The sequence below is a fragment of the Toxotes jaculatrix genome, chromosome 19 (genome assembly GCF_017976425.1).
Source record: "Toxotes jaculatrix isolate fToxJac2 chromosome 19, fToxJac2.pri, whole genome shotgun sequence".
Classification (NCBI taxonomy): domain Eukaryota; kingdom Metazoa; phylum Chordata; class Actinopteri; family Toxotidae; genus Toxotes; species Toxotes jaculatrix.
Window position 1 is genome coordinate 5,176,417 of NC_054412.1, and position 19,219 is coordinate 5,195,635.

The 19,219-nt window shown below is 42.8% G+C and overlaps 1 protein-coding gene across 1 annotated transcript in view; it reads left to right on the forward strand.

Moving 5' to 3' along the window:
• Positions 1-708: 708 nt before the first annotated feature.
• The window catches only part of sipa1l1 (signal-induced proliferation-associated 1 like 1), a 67,536-nt gene continuing 49,025 nt past the window's right edge, over positions 709-19,219 (forward strand). Inside the window, exons 1-2 of the mRNA XM_041064403.1 lie at positions 709-887; positions 7,370-7,530. The gene's annotated coding sequence lies outside the window, so the exon portion shown is untranslated. The remainder of the gene's footprint in view (positions 888-7,369; positions 7,531-19,219) is intronic.

Genomic DNA, 19,219 nt, shown 5'->3' on the forward strand with positions numbered 1-19,219 from the left:
CCAATATCATATAACACCATGTAATGTATTAATAATATCTAATTACTATCAGTGATCTGATTGATTTCCGTACCTGCTTTGTCTGGCAATAGCAAAACAGATAAAAGGTGATTATGGTCATTAAAAAACCCACCAGTTCCTAATTTATATTTTTTATTTATGTGACAACAATAACAAACATCTCTGCAGTGTTTAAGGAGCAGTTGCATTATTGATCCCTTACTTAAATCAATGGTAAGTTCTGCTAAAGCCACTTAGCACCAAATGGCAAAGGCAAGCCGTTGACAAGTTGCTCCTTTATGGAAGTGGAGTGATTAAGCAGGGGTACCTTTGCCAAACCAACCAGTTTTCTTTCATCCTTAAAGTCTTTTCTCTTGTTAAACTGGATAATAGTTTGAAAACACTTCCGCTGAAGCATAAATCCAGTTGCCTGGAGAGACAAGCCCATCAGATTGTGTTGCTACAGCAACGCTCTCCCTCTCTCCCATCCTTCCGCCGGCAATCTGCCCGTTCGCTCTTTTCGTTCCGCTCTCCGTGGCATCGCGAGACTGCGCGGCCGAGAGCATGTCCAGCAGGTGGCTCGTATCGCGAGAGTAGAGGGTAGCGGAGTTGATGGAGGCGGTGACCTCATCGTCGTGGCGAGGCGGAGCGAACCGCTGCAACTTTGGATGAACTTCTGATTTGAACAAACCGAGAGGCGGTCGGCAGAGTGCACGGACAGCAGAGGACACAAAGGTGAAGCACCCCAGAGGTTTTCCTCCTACGAAATCATTACAGCCGGTTCTTTTTATGTCTGCCGACCACGACGGTGTGTCTATGCCGGCGATTGACCAGCGATAGCGTTATTTTTCCTTTCGAAAACGCCGACAAGGTGGGAATTAATCAAGGTGAGTCCCCTCTCTCTCCTCCGCTGGTCTTCTTAATGACACTGGCGATTTAAACCCCGTCTGTTTTGTTGACGAACAGCCGAGTTATTAATGGTTTGTTGGTTGTACGCGCCTTTCAGTATTTGGGTAGACGTTCACGGATTTCAGGTAACGCGTCGGAGAGAAAACTACACTGAAAAGTTTAGCTAGGAGTCAGGCAGTGGCAGTAATGTTACTGTGGGGTGTGTTAATTTTTAGCTAACATCAGATTCAGTTTGCTGTGCTTTAACGACACCTCCTAGCAGTCACGTCGTTAGCTAAACATTTCGTTTTGTGTGGCTTTTAGCCACCGTTCAGTTAACGTCCCGCTGCTCGGTGGCACAGTTTGAAAAATAAAGACGGCGATTCGCCGTTTGCTCCTAAAGAGACAGGAAACCCCCAGCAAAAATGACCATCCGATAAAAAGTAATTGTTGTTTAGTTTAGCCCCTGCCTGGCTGCTGTATAATTGGGATGGCTAGCTGCTGCCGCTCTTGTGGGTTTCCTGTCCCTTTCAATCTCGCTGTCCATCTTTTTACTTGTGAACGATGCGAATGTCACACTGCCGGGATTTATTCATAGCAGAGAAAGGCTGACACATTTCTGGCGAGGCGGCTGTTTTCTCAGAGAGTCGTAGTTCAAAGTCATGACTGTTGCGGTTTATTTTGTTATCAGGCGTTGCTGTCTTTCGCAGGGGTTGTTTTTGGGCATTTGCAGTACTACTCCAAAGCTCTGCAAGGTGTGTATTCAGACAGAAGTCGTTCAGAGAGGTGCAGCCGTGTGTGGGAGAGTTTATGACTTTTTCCTCTGAAAACCAGGCTTCTTGGTTATTAAAATGTAATCATACTCTGTTGCTGAAAAAAAAAATTGCACACCTGGGAACTTGCAGCAAATCAAAACATCAAGTTAGAGCAGAATTTCTACCCATTGCTCTGTCAAAACCCGTCTCATTAATCAAAATGGCCGTCTGTGTAGTCTTGTCAGATTTGAATAGTGATGTAACAGCTACATTTAAATGATGAAGGCATCATAAATGCTCTGATCATCAAGCAGTTTAACCACAGAATGAGCAAACTGTTTTTTAAGCAAAACCCAATAATGCTTTAGGTGAATTAAGCCAACTCCTAACACTCACAAAAGTTTGCATATATGCAAGTTTGTTAGCCTGTGCTTGTGTTTGAGCTCTCTTCTGCCCTAATGGCACCCAGAGAGGGATTTTTTATTATTATAAGTGGACCCCCTGTGGCAGCTTTGCATTCTGTTATTGCTGCCACCTCCACCTGTGGAGTCCGTCCCCAGGCTACCAGCTTCAGCCCTCCAGGGGGCTTACACAGACACACAGAAACACTCTGCTTCCTCCTTTGACAAGTCTTAAATGGACACGTCAAAGAGATCCCACCTCTATTCATCGGGTGGCTGGGATGGGTCATACTCTCAGCTTGAAACACAACAGCAGCATTAGAGATATATTCCCTTCGAGACTGCATTTCAACTTCTTTGTGTGCTTTGCTTTGGCTGCTGCAGCCGCTGCGTCAAAACCCCCTCAGAACTCTCACGTATTAGCAGCCGAACATCTCATGCCATCAGCCCTCCCTCGTCGGTGCCTCTGAATGCCAAGGCTGAGCTGATCTGGGGGCTGTGTCGCATTTACAATATTAAGTAGGCTATTGAAAATTGAGTGTGTAGGTGGAAGCGCACATGTTCTGTATCACATGTAGCTGTCGAATTACAGGGGAGGTGGGAAAAAAGAAAAGGAAACAGAAATGAAAAATGTCAGGGTTGCTGATGGGCAACTAAAAGATTATCAAACAGCTTTTGTGGTTTAGCGCGCATCCGAAACCTCTCTCTAGGTATCCTTGGATTAAGCAGCTGGAGTTGGCTAAAAAGTTGTCTTCGAAAGGGCTTCAGCTCTCTTCATCATAAGCACAGTAGGGGATCTTGTTTGAGTTTGAAGTGGAGAAGTTCCCTGGGCCTTAGTTAGTGCTTGCAAGCAAAATCTTTAGGTTTAAATTTGTATCAGATGCACTGTGATCTGAATGTGGTCACTCTTTCAAAAAGCCTCTAATGTGTAGCCTAGGCCTATGTGGGACAGGCAAGGTTTTTGGCAGTGCGCACGGAGAGAAATCTGGCAAATGCAAAGTCGGGAAAAAGAGGACATTTCAATCTCATAGCTGGCCAGCTTGCACTTTCTCTACCAACAGGCAATGCATCAGTGACAGCAGCTGAAAATTCCTGTTTACCTGTTTTCAACCTCCCACACTAGCCTCACTGTGGCCCCCCTCCCATACCCGGTTACTTTCTTGCATCTCTGCCTCGTCCTCCCCTTCTGTTTCACTTGTGTCGCTTCTTCTTTACTCTCAGCCTCCCACGATTCCCTCCTCCCCTCTCCCATCATTGACAGTGCCTTTTCCTCTCATCTTCCTTCCTTCCTTCCTGTTGTGGAAGGGATGCCAGGTCTCTGACATTCTCATCATCTCTGTCCACATTCCTCACCTTATCTCTCAGGCTCTCTTTCTTCCATCCCCCCTCCCTCTCCCCCATCTTTTTTTTTTTTTAACTTAATTTCTCCTTTTCCTTCTCTCTGTGTTTCTGTCTCCCTCCCCTTCTTCGCTGGCTTTCTGTATGCTGAAGATTGGAATGTGAGTTGCCTCTGTTTAAGGTCTCGGGGTGGGCTGTCTCTTGAGAAATACCAGAGCAAGAAATACTCTTTAACAGTGAATAGATCACACTGCAGGGTAGAATGATTTAATAAAACTGTGAGGCTCTGGCAAATCAGAGGTTTTCCTGCACAGAGAATTTAAAGGTGGCCGTCTCTCTTTTACAGTAACCTGAACATCATAACACCTATTTCAAGAGTGTTGGGTTACATACAACACTGCCAACTGTGCTGGTAACAACAGAATCACATCAGGATGACTCTAGCATGCAAGCTGATTAGCACTGCCCACTATAAGCATAATTCACGTTTCTAACAAGATACGGTAAATTTGTAAGGTCTAACAATAGACAGACTACAGGAAGTAAAGGTCTGAATGATGGAAGGGTTGGTCAGATCGGCTTGTGTCCCTCTTGAGTGGTGACTTTCCCGTGAACAAATTGGTGGTTGCTTGATGTGAAGGCTGCTGTCAACAGATAATTGGGCATGTCTGGCCATTTTGCTAAGATGGAGACAGAAAGTGTTTTTAAATATTTTAAATAGTACACAGAATAACAGTATCCCTGAAGACTTGAGTGCAGCCTTTTTAGAAAGCCTAGGTCTGTGTGCTCTGACACATTTGAAGTGCAAGCCAGCATATTGTTTTCACTTAACAAACAGCCCTTGCGGTGTTTTCTCTGATATGCGCAATTGCATATCTCTTTTGATCCATGGCCTTTTGCAGAGGATAAATCGGAAACCCTGTTGAGGCTTTTAGTTGGCGATGTCAGGGCCTTTCATAGCAGCCAGAGAAAGAAAGACAGGACACACGGAGAAGCAGTTAATTTTAGCCATTCCACCTGAGGTCAGCGCACTTAAAAGCTAAAGTTTCCTTGTATCGGATCTCTTTCTCTGTCTTCATTTCCTACTCTCTGTCTGACGAAATAACTTCTTAATTAGGGCTGTAAGAGTGGATTGTAGCACATGAAAGCAGTGTGGATTATAAAAAAAAAGCTTCAGATTTCAGTTGTGACAGATGAGCAAAAAATCCATAAAAACATCATGAAACAATGACTAGGCAGGCTAATCCATGCAGAAGTAAACACAAGGAACATACTGTACAGATGGAGCCCTGAGAGAGCGAGAACAGCCTAGATATTATGGGAACAATGCTTAAATGCTGTCAGCAGTAACAAGGAATCATAATTTTTCTAACAGTGCAAACCAGGGCGGACAATCATCACTGGGCAACAGCATAATGTAACCTAAACTTTTACATAAATAGGGGAAGATAAAGCAGCATATGTGGCTATTTTGAACAAAACTAGTGGTTGCCTAAAACAATTAATAAAGTATTTTAGGAAAAATCTGGTTGGCTAGTCAAGTCATTGCAGAAAGCTGTCAACAACTGTGCCAAGTCATCAGCTCCTCTTAGTGGATATTATTTGTGTTACGTAGCTGTGATCGGTTTTGAAGCGACGACTCTTTGGTATGAAAAGTTGAGCGTAATGTGTTCATTATCCTGTGTGAAATTGATCATTCTCTCAGGATGTACTCAAACCGTCCCCTCTTTGACTCCACGATGGCATCGCAAGAACGCGAATGAGCACGAGATGTGTGTATGGCAGCATCGCCGAAATTCCCACCAACTGCCTTGCCATCTGTTTCCACGCAGACTGAGCTCTCAAATTTCTGTCTTGCTGGATGACTAAAAGGATGTCGCCACTGTTGGCTGCCTGGGCTGGTATTTGTGATAGAAGTGCTTTTCTGACCCTGTTGGATTTGTTAATTGCTGCTGTCTCTCCTGTGCCATTTTGGGAAAATTAGTGTGTGTGTGTGTGTAGCGGCAACCTGAAATTTATTCATGCTATTTGTCAGGAAATTACATAGCTATTTCAACACTCAAGATGTGATTTGATTGATTTTTTTTGTGCAGCTTGGGGCTATTAACTTTAGTAGAATTAATATTTGGCAACTTGAGCTTATTTTCCGTCCTGGAATTAACAGTAATATATTACATGCTAGTTGCAAATTCTTAAGCGTGAAGACAGGCTTAGCATGATGGTTGCTAAAACCTTTAATGCTGCTGATAGCCCATTTTTTTAGTCAAATGTCATCTGGTAAATTCCAGTGCAATTTGTGTTACTTAAGGTTTTGAGAGCGGCTTAGCCTTTTGTGTTTGGCTTTTGGGGTAAGAAAGTAAGCAGGGTTTAAACTTCTATCTTAAGCTCTCTCTATTGATTTGTTACACAGCCATCTCTGTCGCTCTAATGTTATCGTGTCTCCCCTGTCTGTGATGGCCGGCGTTTAGGCCTGCCTTCGAGTGTGGCCATTCAGAACAGCTATAAACGCTTTTACCTTCTGATGTGGTCAGACAACACATTGTATGAACTAGTTTTTTTTCCCCAACATAAACCTGGATTTGAAATGATAAAGATTATGGAATTCCTGTTTCGAATTTAGTCTCTAGTTTATTTCCATGTGGCTGTGGGTTTGATTGTCTTATATCAAATCTTAGTCATGTACTGAGTAATTTATTTATCAAATCTGTTTAGGTTTATAAGAAAAATTGTGTAAATAACTTAAATGTTTAAGAAGTAAAATACACAAATAGGTGTTCCAAAAATTAAAACTCTGCATGTGAAGATAGATTACATATTTGAGTTTCGTGTCATGGTGAAGCACCAACCTGAAATCATTGTGCGTATTTTGACAGAACATAAATGCACCATAAGTGCTAATGCAGAAATGGTCCTCTACACATTACTAAACCTGCTTTAGTCACTCTGCATTGCTCATCGTGGTTTGACAGTCTCTGCTGTACCCGCAGCGCTTCATGAAAAACATCACAGGATCTCATTAGTGTTAACCTCAGTATCTTTTGAGGACTGAGTTCAATATAACTTTTTTTTTTACTTTTTAAATTCCTTAAGCAAATGTTGTTTGGGAAGAGTTAACATGTCAACATCACATCTTTGGGATGTGTGTTAATGAATGGTATGTGTTAGTTAAAGGAAAAGGCAGAAGAAGCATACAAACAGCATCAGTCAGTACAAATTTGTAGAATCAAACAGCTGAAACCATGGCATCAATGTCAAATAGTCCACCACACTGCGTGCTTAATCTAGGTCCAACTAAACTGCTTTGTAAAGTCGTGCCAGGAGCAAAATCTGGAACCAAACAATCATACTATCTCAGTTTAACAGTAATGCCCTCCAGTGGGCAGAGCTTTAGCCAGATAGGCATACACTTTTACTTTGTGAGATACTGAGTAAAAAAATCTAAAGAAGATAATTTGCAATTTTGCAAAGAACTTTCTATTAAGGGATTAAAGCAGTTTAATTATGTGATGGGTTTTACCTGAGGAGGCCCTGTAACTAGAAGCTTGAGACAGATGGGATTTGTTTGTCTCAGACATGTACGCTGATGTTATTCATGTCTGAATCTCACAAAATTCCTCTTTCCTCATCCGGGTGTAAGGTGGAGACCTTACAGCTTTCTGGCATTGTACATAGGTTTGTAAGCTGTGACAATACTCATATTTGTCAAACTGGAGGGGTGCAGATGAGTTTCATGTGGTAGGCTCAAAGAACATCCTGGAAATGTGCTGATTATCATGTACCACCTACCATACTTTTGCACTGGCTAGCATGGCGTCCGGAACAATCCAGTTACAAAGGAGCATGGCCAGTGTTTTGTCACCCACATCCCCCTGGAACATTTGAGCCAGCCTCATCACACTGTGTTGGAATCCAAGTTTGTGGATTAGCCTAAGGGTCAAAAATGCAACTTCCTTAACAGACCCCTGCTTTTCTCGTGTGCCGCTGCAGGGAAACCTCTGACGACAGTCACACAAGTAGGGGAAACAGAGGCACGGGATTAAAGGAAAACATATCCTGGTCATTGTTCATCACTGCTGGATGGAGCTGCCTCTCTGATCTAAAGGAAACGGTTACTACTTGAAGTTAAGGAAAGCCGTCGCCCTTTTGCAGTAAGTTTTATTTTTTTATTTATTTTTATCAAATGCAGTCTATACCATATGCAGTGTGTAGTACTGTCAACAAACTTTGAAGCAGCTGCCTATTTCGTGTGGCGAAAAAGATATAAGGCATGTTGTCTTCTTCTGTGTCATTCCATTCATTTCTGATCGGCCACAGTGTGAAGAGGTGGTTCAGAGAGAGAGAGAGAGAGAGAGAGAGATTTGGCTTTAAAGTCAACACGCTTGTGAGTTGTTTCCCAGCCTTGAAGTTGATTCATTAAGTGTGCCGTAATTGACAGTCTCTGTGATTCCTCTGTCAGTTTGAGTACTCTTCCCTGGCCGTAATGCCCCGCTGATCCCCAACAAACCAAACAGATAATCTTGTGGCCATGTTGATGTTTTTGGTAATGCCACTGCTTGGGAAGGGGTTATGTTAAGATACTGGAACACACTTTTCAGAGATGCGGTTTAGTTCTCAAGATGCTTTAAAATGTCAGTGAAGAAAAGGAAATCTATGAAAAGCTTATGCGTACAGTTTTTAAAGAAATATATTGCTTGTTTTGAGCAGCTGGTGCTATTTATTCTTTCCTTATTTCTGTTTAACATTTGACACAAAATAAGCAACAAAAGTTAAAGTCTGGAAAAAAACATCTGAGGTCATTATTTATCTACAATCGATAACGCTAAGCTTCCAAATCAGGACTGCTGATATGTTTTGATTACATTTATTTGACAGTGCTGTAAATAAAAGTCTAAGTATAGTCTCTTCCAGAATCAGTTGGGCTTTTACCATACCCCAGCATGTACTGAACATTCACCCAGTGCATTGTAAAGGCTCCCGCCTCCCATGACCTTGAACAGAGTAAACTGCAAATAGATAGATGGATTTTTCTTGCTTGAGCTCAGCTGTTGCTAACTTGCTAATCGTAGTTCTCTTGCTGGCTGGCTACCAGCTACTTTTCCGTTTGAGGCTGAGTGGTGGGTTCATGTTTGTGTGCATGATGTTTTTGAATTAATATCAATTTCATAATAAAGCACATCAGCTATATAGCTCATCACCTTTGGTATAAAAGTCTTACTGTAAAATAATACAGCATGGATGTGGAATTGCGGATTAAATAATGCTCTAAGAAAATAATCTGAATTTAACAGTAAACATAAAGTTAGATGCAAACTAACAGCAACTTCATCTCTCTAAAAAGAAATGCTGAATGGAGCTCCAGCACTGTCTCGCTGTGCCAAGGAGGAAAGATCCTCTTAATGAGAGACATCTTGCTTGGGTTTGTGGTTTCCAGGGAGGTCCTCGATTGTGCCAGGGGTGGTAAACACATAAATCTATCTTGATTTACTGAAAGCAGCAGCAGCTTTTGGCTGAACCCTCAACAGCCTTCCTGCTTTGCAGATCCATGTACTCACACAAAGCCACAGATTATGCTGATAGTAGTGAATTCCTCACCGACACTTGCTCTGTGATTATTTCATTAATTTAATTTAGTTCTTTTTATGTCATTGTTTCAGTTAATTGTTTTGTCTGTGAAATGTCTGAAAATCCTGAAAAATTCCCCTCGAGTTTACAAAGGTTTATTATCCTTATTGCTTGTTTTCTCTGACCTACAGTCCAAACCCCAGATTTAGTGTGATATTTATATCAATTTACATTTTTTGAAAACTGGAACCAGTGAATGTTTGATGGTTTTTCTTCATAAATGATACAAATGTTCAGTAGTTGAAATAGTTGATCATATTCTATTGTTAATTGATTGACTGACCAATTGTTTCAGTCCTAATTCCATTAATTCCACTGTCTATTCCACAGACAGACATGAACTAGGCTGGAAGATCGGACTGGCTCAAATAGACCTGTAGACAGTTTTTCCTTAAACCAGAAAAAATAGGTCACAATGCCCAGGCTTACAACATCTGGTTTGCAGGTGGTGGAAGCAGAAACCAAAACAGGAAAGTGGCCTGTCATGATCTGTAGTGCTCTGTACTGCAACCTCTCTGCTCGCTCTGCTCATCCAAGGAGGGGGAGTGTTTTGGCATGTGAGGTGATGGCCCCTTGCGAGCCAGAGTGGAGTTTCCATTCTTTGAGTTTAATAGATTTCAGGTTCACGGCTTTGCGAAGACCAAATGTTTGGTTGCAGCGCATCAGTTTTTCACCGGGTTCATCACATCGTGCTTTTCGCTGAGCCGTGGGTATACAATGGCACGCAGAGGAATGTGTGAGATTGCTGTGTGTACACAATAGGGATGACCTCATCGTTTTCAACTTCATCTAAGCTCAACGTGCTGAAGAACAATGAAATCTGCGTGCCCCGCTTCCCAGGCCCCCCGACCCCCCCACCACCCCCCCGGCTTACGCCGTGTATGTATGTGTTTATGTCCCCATCACCGAGGTGTGTATTTGCCTTCTAGTTTACAGAGGTTCTTAAAATATTTACCCAGGGCGGAACTGGTTAATGATTATTTGGACAAGCGCGATTGGAAGTGTTGGGCTACGCACACTGCGACATTTGTGTGACATTGTTGCAGTGAAACCAACTCTAATGGGCTTTGTTCCTGGTGTCAGTGAGTGAATGCAGTCCTAACCTCTCTGATCCTCTGTAGGTTAGAGGGTGAAATTTTGCTTAAACAGCCCGTGAACTGAAGGAAAATCCTTTTCATCTAATTCTTATTTTCAATCACAAAGACTCACTAAGTGGCGATTATTGTCTTGATAGACAAAATGGTAGACGGAAATGTTTAGAGCTGAAACAGCACCTAAAGATTATTTTCATTATTTATTAATGCGCTGATTATTTTTTCCAGTTGTTTCAATACAATATAAGAAAACAGTAAAAGAATGCCCATCACAATTTCCAGCAGTCCACTGTTTTCATATGCGAGGTTTTGCTGCTTTGCTGATTTTCACAAGGCCAACTTTTTCGTCTTTGTAATCGATACCTCCTGGTAACCTTCTGTCATCCCTCAGCCATCCAGAAAACACTGTTGACTCAGGAAACAAGTGACGGTGACCTGGTCTGTCAGAAATCCCTCCTAGCAAACTCTGCTGTCGCCCTGTCACACCTGTTCCCCCTGCATCTCTCCCCGTTGTCATAAACTCAGACGGTTGCTGCCTTGTTTCCCACTCAGTCACTCAGATTGAGTGGGCTGCTCCGTGGTGTTAGAGTGCTTTAAATGGTCATCTCAGGCAATTTACCACATCGCTCTTTTATCCATTCCAGTGGCATTCTGACAGTGTCAAGCTAATGCCTCTGCTGGGTCTGTCCGACTGCGAGGAGGAAAGCTTGATCAGTGGTTTATGGATGTGAGATGAGTGAGCTTAGGCAAACTGCTGTTTTTCATTAAGAGGTAACTGGTGCATGGGAGGAAAGTTGACTGCCCTAGCTGCACTTTCTAATGACAGCGGGCCAGTTGAGAAGTAAAGCTTCAACGAGGACCCACAGGCTCGTTTTTAATGAAGTGAGTGCCTGAAGCCCTTTAACATCTCTTAAAGCACTTGGGGAAATGGCCACGGTTGAGGAGAGGTTGAAATGAAGGGACTCATCTCAACCTGTATCTCCTGTATTTTATAGCCTCATCACTGACAGCCTGGTTTGAAAGAAGTGGCCTTTTTTTTTTTTGTCCCAGTTATGCTTCATAGTCAGTGAGTTAGTGCACAGACCTTCACAAAATAACAAATGGACTGAAGTAACCAACCTGTCAGGGGGGATACTACCGCTCCATGAATTTAAATTTTATCAACTGTGTGCCTGTGTTCGGGATTATGTTGATGATTATGAGAAGCCAGGTGTCGAGATATAATGGGATATCTGATGACTTGAATAGCCTCATTGTAGTTGGACATCACAGTCTGTACCCGAGATGAGAAGAGTATCTAGAGGGTTGTAGCTCAAAGCACCAGTGGTTCTCATTGCTTCCTGATATGAGATTCAGCAAGCTAATGTTGCCAGGCAACGGGTGCAATTCCACTTTTGGCAACTATTGCTTAGTAACAAAATTTGTTTCCAAGAAGTGAAGGCAGATTCACTGGTGGGATCAATGATGGATACAACGCTGGAATCTGATCAGCCATTTTATGAATTTAAAGCAGTATATTGAGTGTGGAGCCAAATAATTACATGCTAGGAAGCTGTGATTGTTAGACCTCAACTGAAAGGAGTATCTGGCCTACACAGGCTACCTTATGTTTTATTCACTTGAATCAATTAGAAAAGCAAAGGCTGTGGAAAAAATAACTATGGACTCAATAAACTGCTTGCCTTATATTGTTGATTGGCACTAGCGCTGGACACTACTACTCTCTGTACATGGATTTCATCTTAAATTTTTGAGTTTTCCAAAGCTCAGTCCTCCACAAATATCCCCACAGGTTGTGTCAGCACTGAAGCACTCTTGTCTCACAATGCACCTCTGCCTGCAAATAGCCAATGGTGCGCTAGTGGGAGGCGGAGTAGGAGGAGAGGGGTGGTGTGAACAAGGCCTGCGGGGGTGGTGCTGTGTTACATAATATCAGATGAACCCAGCTGTGCTGTGCTGTTTAGCCCATGGGTGAAGTGGTGCCAGGCAAGCTGACTGATGTGTCCACCTGCGCTCGTCAGAGTAGGTTCGGGATTAGGGTGCAGGTCAGTGAACAGATTGACACTGAACAGAGCCATCGCGTGTACCCAGCACGGATCAGAGGCAAATTTTAAATGGGCAAAACATGAAACGGCATCACCATCATCTCTCTTCCGGCACTGTGTTGCTATGGCAGCACAGTTGTTGTCAGAAACCTTGGAGTGTAATGATAATGCAGGGTTCTAACAACGGTAATTAGAAGCCATTTTTCTTTTCTTCTTTTTTACAACTAAAGCTTCCTCCTGTAGCGCTCGCTTATCCTTACAGCCGCTCTTTAGTGGGAGCAATGCACCAGGAAGAAATATTCCTTCATCATGTTCTGTAGAAAAGGACAGCTTACACTAGTTAGCACTAATGCACGCTATCTTCTCCCCTGGCGTTGGCAGTGTGTTACCCAGTGATTGTGGACAGGAACTTCTGTGAAGACTCGGTTGCTGTTAATTTCCTCAGTCGACTGGTGTGTTTCTTTGGGCAGACTCTGCAAGTAGCATAAAGCTTAAATAAAGACTGAATAATACACTACAGGTGTCTTCCAGGAAGGGGCATATCACCCTGCAAGCTCTATTATCAGAGTCACTATCATTAAAAGCTCATTATGTTGCCCTCCCAGACCTCTGTAATTAAAGGAGGAGGTGTCTGTGTTTTAGCTCTGTGTTTCTGAAACAGCATTACAGCTAGAAATACAGACAAACTGGTGTTTTCTCACATATACCATTTAATAAAAGTTTGTTTTTGAACAAACACTGACTAAAACAAAAAAAATGTCACACTGTGCTATAGACATCATCATCATTTAGTGACAAGAACCTGGAGCCACTGAAGGAAACATAAGCAGCTCCACTGGTTGTGTTCTGTTTAGATTGTATAGCAATCTGTATTATCTTATATCCAAAGGAAATATCCAAAAATAAAAATAAGATGAGGTTCGGCTCTTGATGGTTGGTGGAAATATTCATCCTCATTGAGAAGGTATGAGTTTTTGTATCTGTTTCTGGTGTGTTTGTTGTATTGATGGAAATGTAATTGGAGAAAAAAAAAAGCTGAGTCGATTAAAACTTGCCAGTAGGTTCACATGGCTGTTATTCCAGTGGCAGGGCAGTGCGCTACATTTAAGAGAATCTGGGACCACACAGTAAGGCCTGAGGCTCTGGGCTTTAGGTGATTGATGGATGGATGAAATTGTGTAAAAACAATCTGTTAAGCACTGCCTGAAAACACCCAGCACGAACTCCTTTACGGTTAGTTTGCTTCCACCCAGGTTCTCTCAGCTTTTACCATCTTTGGCCCCTCTGACAAGGTCTGATTGGAGCATGGTGGGGATTGGTGGGCACCCTTGGGTTTCCTGTGTAAAAAAAAGTTAGTACTTCTGGCACTGTCTGCCTGCACCCAAAGTCTTCCTCACAGCTCTCCTTTCAGCCCTCAAATGAGCGGGATAACAAATAGAGGAGATTGGACCCAGAGGGAGATCAGAGGTGGCCATCGAAAATTGCATAGAAAAAAATGGGCAGAAGCTAAGAATTTGAAAGGACCAGGAGTGGGTGGAGATGAGGCAGAGATAAGGAGGGGTAGGACGAAAGATGAAACAGAAAAAGTTTAGTTTGGGCAGGTAAAAGTGGAGAAGAAAAACTGGAAGGAAATGAAAAGACATTTGATCTGTACAGGGGAAAAGGCAGAGGGTAGAGAGCAATACTAGCAGAGAGCAGTAGTAGTGTGAGGGAGAGAAAGATGAACCTCGAGAAGATCCAGCCCCCACATTTAATTGTTTTGTTTGGCTAGGAAAAGCCCCAGATGCCTGTAGTCAAGCAATGGCTTGACCCTTTCTTTGGTAAGCTGCGTGGCTGAGGGCACTGCACAGAAGGCTTAGCAGTAGGCCTTTTATTCAGACGCCTTTTCTCTGTTTAGCTCTTTTGGGAGGTGCAGAGCCTCATATCTGTCAAAGTGTCACAGGACTTGCTGTCTGCAGCCCTGTCTTTCCCTGCTTCCGTCCCTTATAACAGTGATTACCCAGGAACCCCTGCACACTGTTTCTCACGGCCATTAAACATGCACTTGTCAATCAGCCCCCCTCGCCTTGTGACCGATGGCCTCACAGTCTCAGCCTCTCAGCCGGTTTAGGCCTAATCAATACAAGTGCAGATTTTCTACTTCAGTGATCCCCCTGCCAGTGATCCTTTGAGAATCGTATCTATGCACGGTTACGTTTGCGTACTACCAAATTTTTAATGCTTAATTGCCCCTTGAAATCAGCTGCCTTTGTATTTGGTTGGAAAACAACTGCTTACTCATGGGCACGTAGTTGGGGATCACTACTCTGTAGTCTCAAATTGCCTGCATGGATTATTAAACTATAGCTAGTGTTTGCTTCCACAGTAGCACAAAATGTCAGAATTTGTGGATATAGAGACAGTTGAACTGTCTACAATTGAAGAATCGTGAGTTGTCTTGCTCAGGACAGACTGATATATGATTTATGATGGCCAGTGAATCCGTCATGCTGTGTTAAAAATGAATTTTGTGTGCTACAGTACAATCCCAGTATAATATATTTCAATAAAATGTGTGGTTTTGGCTCAGATTCATTCTCGTGGACCTCTGCTGTTATCATGCTTAGCTGGTGACTATCAAAAAATTAAATGTAGAAATAAACCACCAATCAAAGAGCTTTGTTTCTGTTCGTGAAAACATGGAAATTTGCATGTGCCTTTGTTTACAGTCGTCAACTCTCCCCTGTTAATTTGATCCGTTAACTTGAGCTGTCCGTCCTCAGAACTCGCCAGACATTGTTTCTGGTTTTGCTTGTTAATGATGCTACCTGGGACTGTGTCTGGTGCTTTCAGATTATTTAGAGTGTCAGCACAACAAAGAGAAGAGTGAGAAGAAGACTAGGCGCTAATTGCTGTAAGTACTAGGCTTGTGTCTTCAGATGTCAGGATTAAAAGCATTAGCATACGCTTTCCGCTCTCTCTCTTTTATTTACTTTGATGCTAAAGCAGCAATTCTTTCCTCATCTTGTTTATAAGCAGTTCTTCCCTGCCAAGGGTGTGCATGTGGTTGGTAAATTGGCGTGCGTTTCTGGCGAGCAGTGACTCAAATTTCTTTACTTTCATTCGATTCAAAATAGTAACACGGGAATATGATCACATTGTTCGGGAGACACAGAATTAGATTCATTTGAAAAGGCGAGTGCTCTGGCTGTCAGTCCCATACAGCTTCGTCTGTTATTATATACACAGAAATAAATAACGTGGCTCCGCTGCACAGTGTCTGGTCTGCAGGATTTCTGACAGATTGTTAGGAAACATATCTAAGGTCACCTAGCAGTGTGAATGTAGGTGCACATATGACTCAGTAATCTACATTAGCATAGTGCACATGTGCAGTGAGAGAAAAAACGTTTCAGGTTTTGTCATAAAAGGGTAAAATATCTCACCAAAGACAAGAGGGGACTTCTACTCAGAATCACCTTGGAGACACAGTGTCAGGAGAAGACAAGAGGCAAGAGTCTTTATGGTGACTTGGCTGTTCCATGGCTACTCCTGCCACTTCTGTTGTTTATAGTGTGAACGAGAAGGGAAAGATGGAGAGAAGAAACTTAAAAAAAAAAAAAGCACGTTTTTGCTGTCAGGCTGTTGTGGGCCGGAGTTTATGAGCTTTGAGGCTGGGGATGTGGTAGCTGTGATTTATAGCTTTCATTATCAAGGTTTTACCACACTGTTGGTTCCCAGTAGGCACCACACAGACCTACACACGCACTTGAGATACACACTTGCCGGGGCTTGTGCTTTGCCAGATTGTGGTTAGGCAGAGGTGCTAAACAGTTAAAAGTTTTTAAGGTGCTTTGACCACAAGGATTAAATGTTAATGTAGCCCCAGGTCTGTATCAGGAGGTGTGGTGCAGGTGGCTTTTTGAGACAGCGTGCACAGAAACACACACACACACACACAGAGTTACACACACTCCCCTGGCTACCTGAATCTTTGATATTTGTACTTTTCCTGTGCTCACTGTGAAGTTCAGAGACATAGCTGTCTGGAGACGGAGGGGAAGTGAAGAGAATGGAAACGTTTTTCCAGTTGAACTTGTGAACTCAAGTCGGGACTCTACACTTCTCTCCCTCTTTACCATCTTCTTTTCTGTCTCACTTCTTTCTGTATCACTCTCTTTGGCATGCAGTCCTTCTTTCTCAGATTTTACCCGTTAACACTTTCTGTCCCCCTCTCTTTCCATCTCACCATCCTCTCTCTCTCTCTCCCTCCCTCCCTGTCTCTTGCTTGTGGACTTCAGCTCTGGTGTGATTTACAGTCTTAGCAGATCTGCTACTTCGGTCATGCTTTTACTTCTTGCCACATTTTCTCAATTCCCCTCTGTGCATGATTCCCAGGCTTTTTTCAGGAACACACAGACTTTCTCATTTTTCCTTTACTCCTTTGTCCTTTGTTTTTCCACAGAGATATTTGGCTGAAACACCAGCCACATTGCTTCTATGGCACTTAACCGTCCTCTCCTCAGTGCTCTTCTGACTAACATTAATTCTCTGAACAGGCTCTGAGTATTTACGTTTGTGAAAAATTGCACAAAGTTGCATGAACACTCACACGTAAACAGTCAGAAGCACACACCTCTCATAATTACCATGATGTCAGAGGCTTTTGTGGCCGTTGGGTGAACTCCTTATGGCAAGTTGGGAGCTTCAGGAATAGCTTGGCCCGTCAAAGCTCACTCGCCGTCAACGCAAGCAAATACACAAACCGGGTTCGCTGAATAGCAGCAGCGGCAGCGGCAGCGGCAGCTAAAAGCAGGCCTAATCCAGGCTCCATTCTGAAGAAGGTTTAACCGACAAATAGATTTGACACAGCGGCTTCGCCAGCCTGTATCCCTGTTTTCCACAGTGTTGAGGAGTGTGGGAGAGGAAAACTGAAGCTTATGTCCCCATGACTGAGGAATGTGAAAGGCAGGCAGCTGTGACTTGATAGAGAACTCTGGCCGGAACAATGAAGATAGGTTTGGAATGGGCAGAAAGTGGGGATAGGTGGCAGAGGAACAAAGCTCCTCATGCTAGCTCGCAGTGGATTTGAAATGTCTTTGAAATGAAATCCACAGAGAATTTGGTGCACTATGAGTTTCTGCATGTTCTCTGAGCTTTCCCAAACACCTTCTTGGGGCATTATTCGGTATGCTCCTTCACTCTCTCTGTTGTATCACAGCCTACCCCACACTTTATTGACTCATTCTTGTGATGTGGGGAATTCACTTAGTGTGGGGTTTGAGGTTGGTATTTTTATGGGCTGTTAAAAAAAGGTGTTGATTTTACATCAATGCGGTGCATCTGACGGCGTGCTTTTGAAACGACCGGTAGGGTAAATTATTATATACCAAGGTCCAGCTTGGCAACCATAGAGTAAGGTGCAAGAAATCAGCCAAACATTGTTCAAACGATAGAACTTAAAGATGTGTATGCTATTTTTTTTAATGCCTGCATTATGAAACTGAACCTGGAAATGCACCCAAGATGCATTGAGGATGCATTTGAGATCCGATCACACATTCGGAGGGAGTGACTGACAATTGGCTTTGGTTCTCATCTGAGAGGAACCATAACCATCAGTAGCAGACTGGGAAGAGAACTCTCCCTCCTTAAATCCTCTTCTGCCTTTTTCGTGTGTGCTGCCAGATATCTGGGCTTTGTCTGTTTTACGACCTGCAACTTGAGCTAATGCTCTGTCTGAGTCCAGTATACCACAGCATGATTTGTATTGTCAAGATGTCTCCCAGAAAATCTTGCCAAAGTACACTTTCTTCTTAATCACAACCTGCTTTTTTGTCATATTGAGGAATTTTGTTTTTAATCCAAGGCTAATGGAACATGCCTACAGTAAGAAGCCAACTCAGGCTCACATTTATGTGATGTTTTGCATTGAATTTTAAATTGATACTTGATTTTATGAAGTGGACGTAATCTTTTAATCCAAGGTGGTGTGAAGCTGAGAGGCCAGAACATGCTTGATAATTTGTTCAAAAACAAAAACTCTGAATCTCTTCTGATTTCTTCTACCTTCTACTCTTGCTTTGTCTGGATCATGGTGATTCTTTTTCTCATCTGCATTCAGTCCTTCAGTCTGTCACGGTGTTGACGTTGCAGCAGCTCCCCGTGCTTCCCAGGACAAAAGTGGATTATGCATTTGCTTTTGTAGTTCTCATCCTATTGTATTCCTAAGAATAAATGATTACTTGTGGTTAGTTATGTTCAGTAAGTCATTTAAACAGTGCTGAATTCTTTTTAGTTTATCTACCTAGGTGAGCAGCCAGTGCTTCAGAGTCACCGGCAGTATTTTGGATTTTCTTATGACCCGTGAGGCATGTGTCTTGTGAACCTACAGACTGAGGCCACACTTTGTAAATGTGTTGAAACAGGACTCACAATCATTAACTGGTAATAAAGAGCATGACTAGTGGACAGGTTCCTGTGAGCGGGGCCTTGCTCAGCCAGTTGAAGGCCTTGCAGCAGCCATCACCACCGGCGTCCTAGTGGTTAACTGGTGAGATGGAACTAAGGGTTTGTCCGTGTAGTTACTGGATGTCTCATTCAAGTTTGCATGCTCACTTCCATTGAATGTTTTTTCTATTATCTCTTAAATATGTGGGTCAGGAATGTGTAAGCTGTCTGTCATTTTTTCCAGCATTAGTCAGACTCTTGTATTCATTTTCCCAGCCAGAAAACCAACAGCAAAAAAAAAAAAAAAAAAAAGGAAAGAAAGAAGGCGTTTTTGTTAATGGATACGTGGTGAAAACGGGCATGGATTTTTACCATGCCCATACAGAGTCAATTTTTCTTTCTGTGACTTGTCAGCCCTCATGTTGCTTTGACCAGGTGTGGGCATTAGTCCTAAAATGCGAGTTGCGTAACATCTCTGATTTCTATCTTGCGGGGAAAGATAAGTAGAGTGTGAGATACAGTATAATAGGAGGTTTGGTGAATAGTTGACTAGTGCTTGGGTTCTGTTTGTCCTTTCATTAACTAAGCAACTGTGGATAGTGGTAGAAAGAGCCGAGTGCATGCTGAGTAACTGTGTGCATTTGTTC